Here is an 8,101-nt window from a genome sequence, read left to right on the forward strand (position 1 = left end):
GGTCTCATTTGTCAATGATCCAAGATATATGTTTGGTATAAATGTATGAATTTGCAATAAATAATGATGGTTCTACTCCTTGAAAACAATCATGGTCCCGACTTCGAGGGTGGGCGGCGCAATTTCTCCCCTCAGATTTTTTCATACAAAATTCTATATAAAATTTATATACATAAGGTTTATATTTTTTATATTTTTTTTATATTGTGTTTTATCTTGTTATTTATTTAAACTTTGCATTTTGATAATTTTATTTTTTGATTTTGTATTTTGTAAAATGGTTCAATTTCAATAAAGAAAAAAATTAAATATAATAACACAACTGTTAGGCAAAATAATTTCATTTTTATTTTAAATTGTTGATTTAATAAATTATTTGTAATTTTAGCTCGAAATTTTTTGATCAAAATCGAGTTCAGGATTCTATTTAAATCATTTTATAAAACACAGGGTCCAAAAAATTATTTATCAAAATACATGGTCTAAATAAGCAATTAGACAAAACATAAAATCCAAAAAATATAAATCCTCAAATTTTTTCATACAAAATTCTATATATAATTTATATATATTTCTTTAAATATTTTATTTTTTAACTTAAATTTTTCTTATAATTCTTATTTTAATGTCTCATCTCAAATCTATATATATATATATATATATAAAAGATAGCTTCAAAGAGATGATGTGGCATTCTAAAATTACTCCAAATTATTTTTTCTATTTTCTCCTTTAATCTAATTTTTTTATTCATTTTTATTATTAATTATTTAAACTTTATTTTTTTAAATATTTAATTAAGATATTTTTTTAATATATATATAAAGGAGAGCTTCAAGGAGATGATGTGACACTCTAAAATTACTCCAAACTATTTTTTCTATTTTCTCCTTAAATCTAATTTTTTTATTCATTTTTATTATTAATTATTTAAACTTTATTTTTTAAAATATTTAAATAAGATATTTTTTAATATATATATATATATGAGACTTTGTTATACCCAGATTTCGAGCCATGATAAATATGACCTCGAAAGATGGATTCGCAACAAATGGTCTCGTAAGGATTGAAGTATGCTCCAGGATTGTATATCGAGCCTGCAAAGTACGATATATGACCTCGAATATATGAGCTCGAAACGATCTCGATCTCGAAAGGTAGCTCCGAGAACACACTCATCTTCGGGGACGACTTCGGACCGGGGGTCTCGAGCTAGATGTACGTACGATCTCGAAAGACACGTGATCTCGGAAGATGCCATTAGCTCGAACAATGACGTGAGACCTGAGATGCTAAAGCCTTAGAGATACGCGATAATCACCTTGAATATTTACAAGTGTTATAAATATGAGATGTAATCCTCATTTATTAATGTAAATCCCCAAGAATCGTGTGATATTATTTGGTCAGTTATGCGTTTCCTGGTCTTCAGGGACGTTTCCTTTTATATCTGATTATAGGCATTTAAAGCCATTTATTTTATTCACAAAAGAGTAACTACCCAAAATATGTGGGATAGTATTCTGCATCATTCTCTATAAATAGAGAAGCCATGCACCATTGTAAATGACCGAAATTCTGATCCTTGAGAGAAAACTCTGGAGAATTCATGCTAAAGAATTTTTCAGAGATAATCTTGAGATTAATAATAGAGACTCGTGGACTAGGCAGATTTAACTACTGAACCACGTAAAAAATCGTGTGTTTGATTTGTTTGTTTCGTTTGGCCATTGTCATTCATTGTTTTTGTGCTCTTCTTTTATCTGTTGACGAAAAACGGCGTCAACAGACTTCAAGGAGATAACGTGTCACTCTAAAATTACTCCAAACTATTTTTTCTATTTTCTCCTTTAATCTAATTTTTTTATTCATTTTTATTATTAATAACTATTTTTTCTATTTTTTCCTTTAATCTAATTTTTTTATTCATTTTTATTATTAATTATTTAAACTTTATTTTTTTAAATATTTAATTAAGATATTTTTTTTAATCTATCTATATCTATATATATATATAAATGAGAGAGATGATGTGGCACTCTAAAATTACTGCAAACTATTTTTTCTATTTTCTCCTTTAATCTAATTTTTTAATTCATTTTTATTAATAAGGAGATGATGTGTCATTCTAAAATTACTCCAAACTATTTTTCTATTTTCTCCTTTAATCTATTTTTTTTATTTTTTTTTATTAATAATTATTTAAACATTATTTTTTTAGATATTTAAATAAGATATTTTTTTAATTAAATACCTAATAAACTAACAAAAAATAAAATAAAACAAAAACTACATTAAACGTTATTATTTTAGATATTTAAATAAGATATTTTTTGAATTAAATACCTAATGAACTAACAAAAAATAAAATAATAAAAAAAACTACAAATATATACTACATAATATACTAATAAAATAACATCTTTGAAGCGGTATATAAAAGATTATCCAAATGAGTAATCAACATTTTGATAAAACACAAGGTCCACGAGTTAATTTTAAAAAATAAAGGGTCCAAATGGGTAATCGGCTAAAATACAAAGTTCAAAATTGTGTGTATATATAGTTTACTTTCTATAAAGAATTTTTAACACTTTGAATAAATACATAGTCCAAAGGTTAATTTTTAAAAATAAAGAGTCAAAACAAGTAATCGGCCAAAGTATAGTGTTCAGATAACCAATCTATCTATTCCTATTTTTAACATCTTGACAAAACTTGAGGTCCACAAGTTAATTTTTAAAAATAAAGACACCAACGAGTAATCGGCTAAAATACAATGTTCAAAATGATGTGAACCCTTACAAAAAAAACATAAATTATATATAATTTAATTTTTATAAAGAATTTTTAACATTTTGAATAAATATATGGTTCAAATGTTAATTTATAAAAATAAAGGGTCGAAACGGGTAATCGGGCAAAATACAATATTCAAATAATCGATCTATTCAATCTTATATTTAACCTTTTGATAAAATACGAGTTCTAAAAGTTAATTTTTAAAAATAAAAGGTTCAAACGGGTAATCGCCCAAAATAATTCTTACACAAAACATAAATTTTCATATACATAATTTTTTAATAATTACAAAAGATTGCACGAAGCGCGGTTATGTTTTCTAGTATATATACAAAGGAGAGCTTCAAGGAGATGATGTAGCACTCTAAAATTACTCTAAACTATTTTTTCTATTTTCTCTTTTAATCTAATTTTTTTATTCATTTTTATTATTAATTATTTAAACTTTATTTTTTTAAATATTTAATTAAGATATTTTTTTAATATATATATATAAATGAGAGTTTCAAGGAGATGATGTGACACTCTAAAATTACTCCAAACTATTTTTTCTATTTTCTCCTTAAATCTAATTTTTTTATTCATTTTTATTATTAATTATTTAAACTTTATTTTTTAAAATATTTAAATAAGATATTTTTTAATATATATATATATATATATGAGACTTCAAGGAAATGACGTGTCACTCTAAAATTACTCCAAACTATTTTTTCTATTTTCTCCTTTAATCTAATTTTTTTTATTCATTTTTATTATTAATTATTTAAACTTTATTTTTTTAAATATTTAAATAAGATATTTTTTTTAATTAAATACCTAATAAACTAAACAAAAAATAAAATAAAACAAAAACTACATTAAACGTTTTTTTTAAGATATTTTTTGAATTAAATACCTAATAAACTAACAAAAAAATAAAATAATAAAAAAACTACAAATATATACTACATAATATACTAATAAAATAAATTTTTTGAAGCGGTATATAAAAGATCATATGGTGTGGTGATATATAGTTAGTTTGGAAAAAACATAGACATTCTATTATGTTAATCTATATCTATATATTATGAGTAATCTATATATAATAATAAATAAATAAATAATCTATTTATTTTTATTTATAACCTGTTGACAAAATACGAGATCCAAATGTCAATTTTTAACAATAAATTATCTAAACGAGTAAACACAAGGTCCACGAGTTAATTTAAAAAAAATAAAGGGTCCAAACAGGTAATCGGCTAAAATATAAAGTTCAAAATGGTGTGAACCCTTAAGTAAAACATAAATTATATATATTTATATAATTTACTTTCTATAAAGAATTTTTAACACTTTGAATAAATACATAGTCCAAAGGTTAATTTTTAAAAATAAAGAGTTAAAACGAGTAATCGGCCAAAGTATTGTGTTCAGATAACCGATATATCTATTCTTATTTTTAACATTTTGACAAAACTTGAGGTCCACAAGTTAATTTTTAAAAATAAAAGTCCTAACGGGTAATCGGCTAAAATACAAGGTTCAAAATGATGTGAACCCTTACAAAAAACATAAATTATATATAATTTAATTTTTATAAATAATTTGTAACCTTTTGAATAAATATATGGTCCAAATGTTAAATTATAAAAATAAACGGTCAAAATGGGTAATCGGCCAAAATACAATGTTCAAATAATCGATATATCCAATCCTATATTTAATATTTTGACAAAACACGAGTTCTAAAAGTTAATTTTTAAAACTAAAGGGTTCAAACGGGTAATCGTCCAAAATAAGTCTTACACAAAACATAAATTTCCATATACATAATTTAGATTGTTTATAAAAAAAATTACGTAAAGTCTATAATAATGATAATAATAATAATAAAAAATAAAAGCACATGTACAACAAATTTTTTAAACTTTGTTTTCGGTATTTTAATTATTCATAATTTTTCAAAAACTTGCAAGAGGTTTGATATACAATGGACACTATTATGAAAAAAAATTGTGGTCAATACGCCCTCACGTGTCCATATAAAGAACATGTTGTATGAGTAGGGTGAAAAAAAATCCATATCGTAGCAATCTCCTAAAAGTATTTTAAAATATGTATATTTTATAATAATTACAAAAAACTGCGCGAAGCGCGGTTATGTTTTCTAGTATATATATAAATGAAAGCTTCAAGGATATTATGTGGCACTCTAAAATCTCTTCAAATCACTCTTTCTATTTTCTCATTTAATCTAATTTTTTTATTCATTTTCTATTTTCTAAAATATCTTAACAATTGAAAATATCAATATATACATATTAATTTGATTAAAAATTTATTTAGTTAAATATCTTAACTACTTATTTATTGAAAAATATAAAAAAATTAATTAAAAATTACGTAATAATTTTCGATTATCTATATATCTATTTTTCTTATTATATTATAATTATGTTTTTTTATTCCAAAGTGAATAGTTTTACAAAATATTTATATCTATATCTATATATAAATGAGAAGGTGACATCCTATATTTTTTACAATCTATTTTTACTAGTTTGTGAGAAATTTATATTGTGTCAAAAAAAAAATATGCATACATATATACGTACATCAACCCTTCAACAAATATAACAGAATTAACCAAATTAATACACATACTTATAAAATACATTGATTCTAATATAGTCATACGAAACAATAGTTATCTAATAATAATAGCATGAAAGAGATATCAATGAGAATGGTCACATATGCTTTAACTAAACAGTCATCACAATTAGATTTTATTATATTATTATATCATTTTATAATTAACAATTTACAATCTAAAGTATCTAATTTTTTATTTTCTGTAATATTTTATTCATTTTTTCAGTTTTAACCCATAAAAGTATGCCGTTACAAAATAATATGTTGCTTTTGCAGGGCAGTTTTTTTCCTTAGAAAGAGAACTACCTTGATATTGGTAAGAACATATAATACCCGAATATTAATGAGAATTAAAATTTATTATCGGGTGTTGAATCGCTTGATGCTGTCATTTTTATTTAAAATTCTAATTATTATTATTTTCATTAAAGAAAGTAAACTCTGAGTATATTGATTTACACTGTCTATATGAATTTTAAAGAACCCACGTACCAAATTTTCCTATTTTTTATTTTTTGACAAAACACAAGCTCCACAAGTTAATTTAAAAAAAAATTAATGGTCAAAATAGGTAAACAACTAAAATACAAGGTTCAAAATGGTGTGAACCCTTATAGAAAACATAAATTATATATATTTATATAATTTACTTTTTATAAATAATTTTTAACTTTTTGAATAAATATATGATCCACATGTTATTTTTTAAAAATAAACAATCAAAATAAGTAATCGGTCAAAATATAGTGTTCAAATAATAGATTTATCTATTTCTATTTTAATATTTTGACAAAACTTGAGGTCTACAAGTTAATTTGTCAAAATAAAAGTTCTAATGGGTGATCGACTAAAATACAAAGTTCAAAATAGTGTGAACCCTTATAGAAAACAAAAATTATATAAATATATAATTTATTTTTCATAAGAAGTTTGAACATTTTAAATAAATACATGGTCCAAAGGTTCATTTTAAAAAATATAGGGTCAAAACGGGTAATGAGCAAAAATACAGTGTTCAAATAATCAATATATCAATTCCAATTTTTATTATTTTGACAAAACACAAGATCTAAAAGTTAATTTTTAAAAATAAAGACTTCAAACAGGTAATTGGCCAAAATAAATCTTACACAAAATATAAATTTTCTTATACATAATTTAGACTTTTTATAAAAAGAACTACGCAAAGCGTATAATAATAATAAATAAAAGTAAATATACAACAAGCTTTTTGAACTTTATTTTCAGTACTTTAAAATTTGTCAGAATTTTTCAAAAATCTACAGGAGGTTCGCTATACAATAACAGTGAACACCATCATGAAATAAAAAATTATGGTCAAGATGTCTTCACGTGTCTATATAAAGAACATAGTGTACGAGTATGGTCAAAATGAATCACCACCCCATAGTCTCCCAAAAAATATTTTAAAATATATATATTTTAATAATTACAAAAGACTGCGCGGAGCGTGGTTATATTTTCTAGTTGTATATAAATGTATTTGACTAGTTATCATATAATATTTGCTCTGCTGTATAATATGCTCGAATTCTTTAAAAAAAACACTTGAAATTGCATAATTTGCATGTAATAATTACATAGGTAAATACTTATATAATTTTATGTTTTTTTAATAATACTGATATGCTATCATGCAATTTAAAATTATACATATTTATACTTTATAATCAAATACTAAATATGTATGATTTCAAATTATTGGATACCAAATCTAAATAAACAATATTAAAAATATAAGGTATCAAATTTATAATTAGATAAAACACAAAAATGCCAAATAATTATTTATACTTATTACATTTAGGAGGGATGGCAGATACTGTAAATACACATAAATTGGGGGGGCAATTTACAACAGAAATCGAATTCACGTTGGTGGACGGCAGCAACGGTGGGCACGACAGCGAAAAAGACACATGTCTTATTTACGCACAAGTCAACCTTAATTACCAAATCGCCCATGTGAGATTTTATCCAATTTTGGATCTTAATTATAACTGAAATACATGCATATATATATAAATTAAATACATTAATACAATAATAAATAATCTATATACTCAATTATATTTTAATTGAGTTATGTCTGATAAGGTGGATAAAGATACGCTTTGGATTCTCATGGTGGCAGCAATGGGGTGATTTTGTTTGGGTGAAGAGGAGCAAAACGCATGTGAAACCCATACTCATTAGTCACTTCGTCAGCTATCAGAGACAGAAGCTCTAGTTTCAGAGTTTGAGCTTGGGTTTTTGCCGTTGTGTTATCTCTTGGCTCTGAAAATTATGCTCATATATATATATAATGAATCGTTCCCACGTACGTAACACTAGTAATAATATATGATACATGCATATATATAGCAGCCGGCAACAAGAACATTGTGCAGCTTTGTACATAATTATGTCTACTTTCCGGTTCATTTTTGTAATTTAGGTCTTGGATTCTGTGATGACTCATAAAACTCACCACCATTGATCCTTATTGATTAATGTGTATGTTCTTGAAGTTAAAATTTTGAGTCACAATATATTTATATCTACACACACCGCACCAAGCTTGTGATATGTCTTTTTAGTTGAATGTAGTTTTAATTTAAAGAACCATATCACATATTTAGAATGTGACTTT

This window comes from Humulus lupulus, chromosome 2 (genome assembly GCF_963169125.1).
Source record: "Humulus lupulus chromosome 2, drHumLupu1.1, whole genome shotgun sequence".
Classification (NCBI taxonomy): domain Eukaryota; kingdom Viridiplantae; phylum Streptophyta; class Magnoliopsida; order Rosales; family Cannabaceae; genus Humulus; species Humulus lupulus.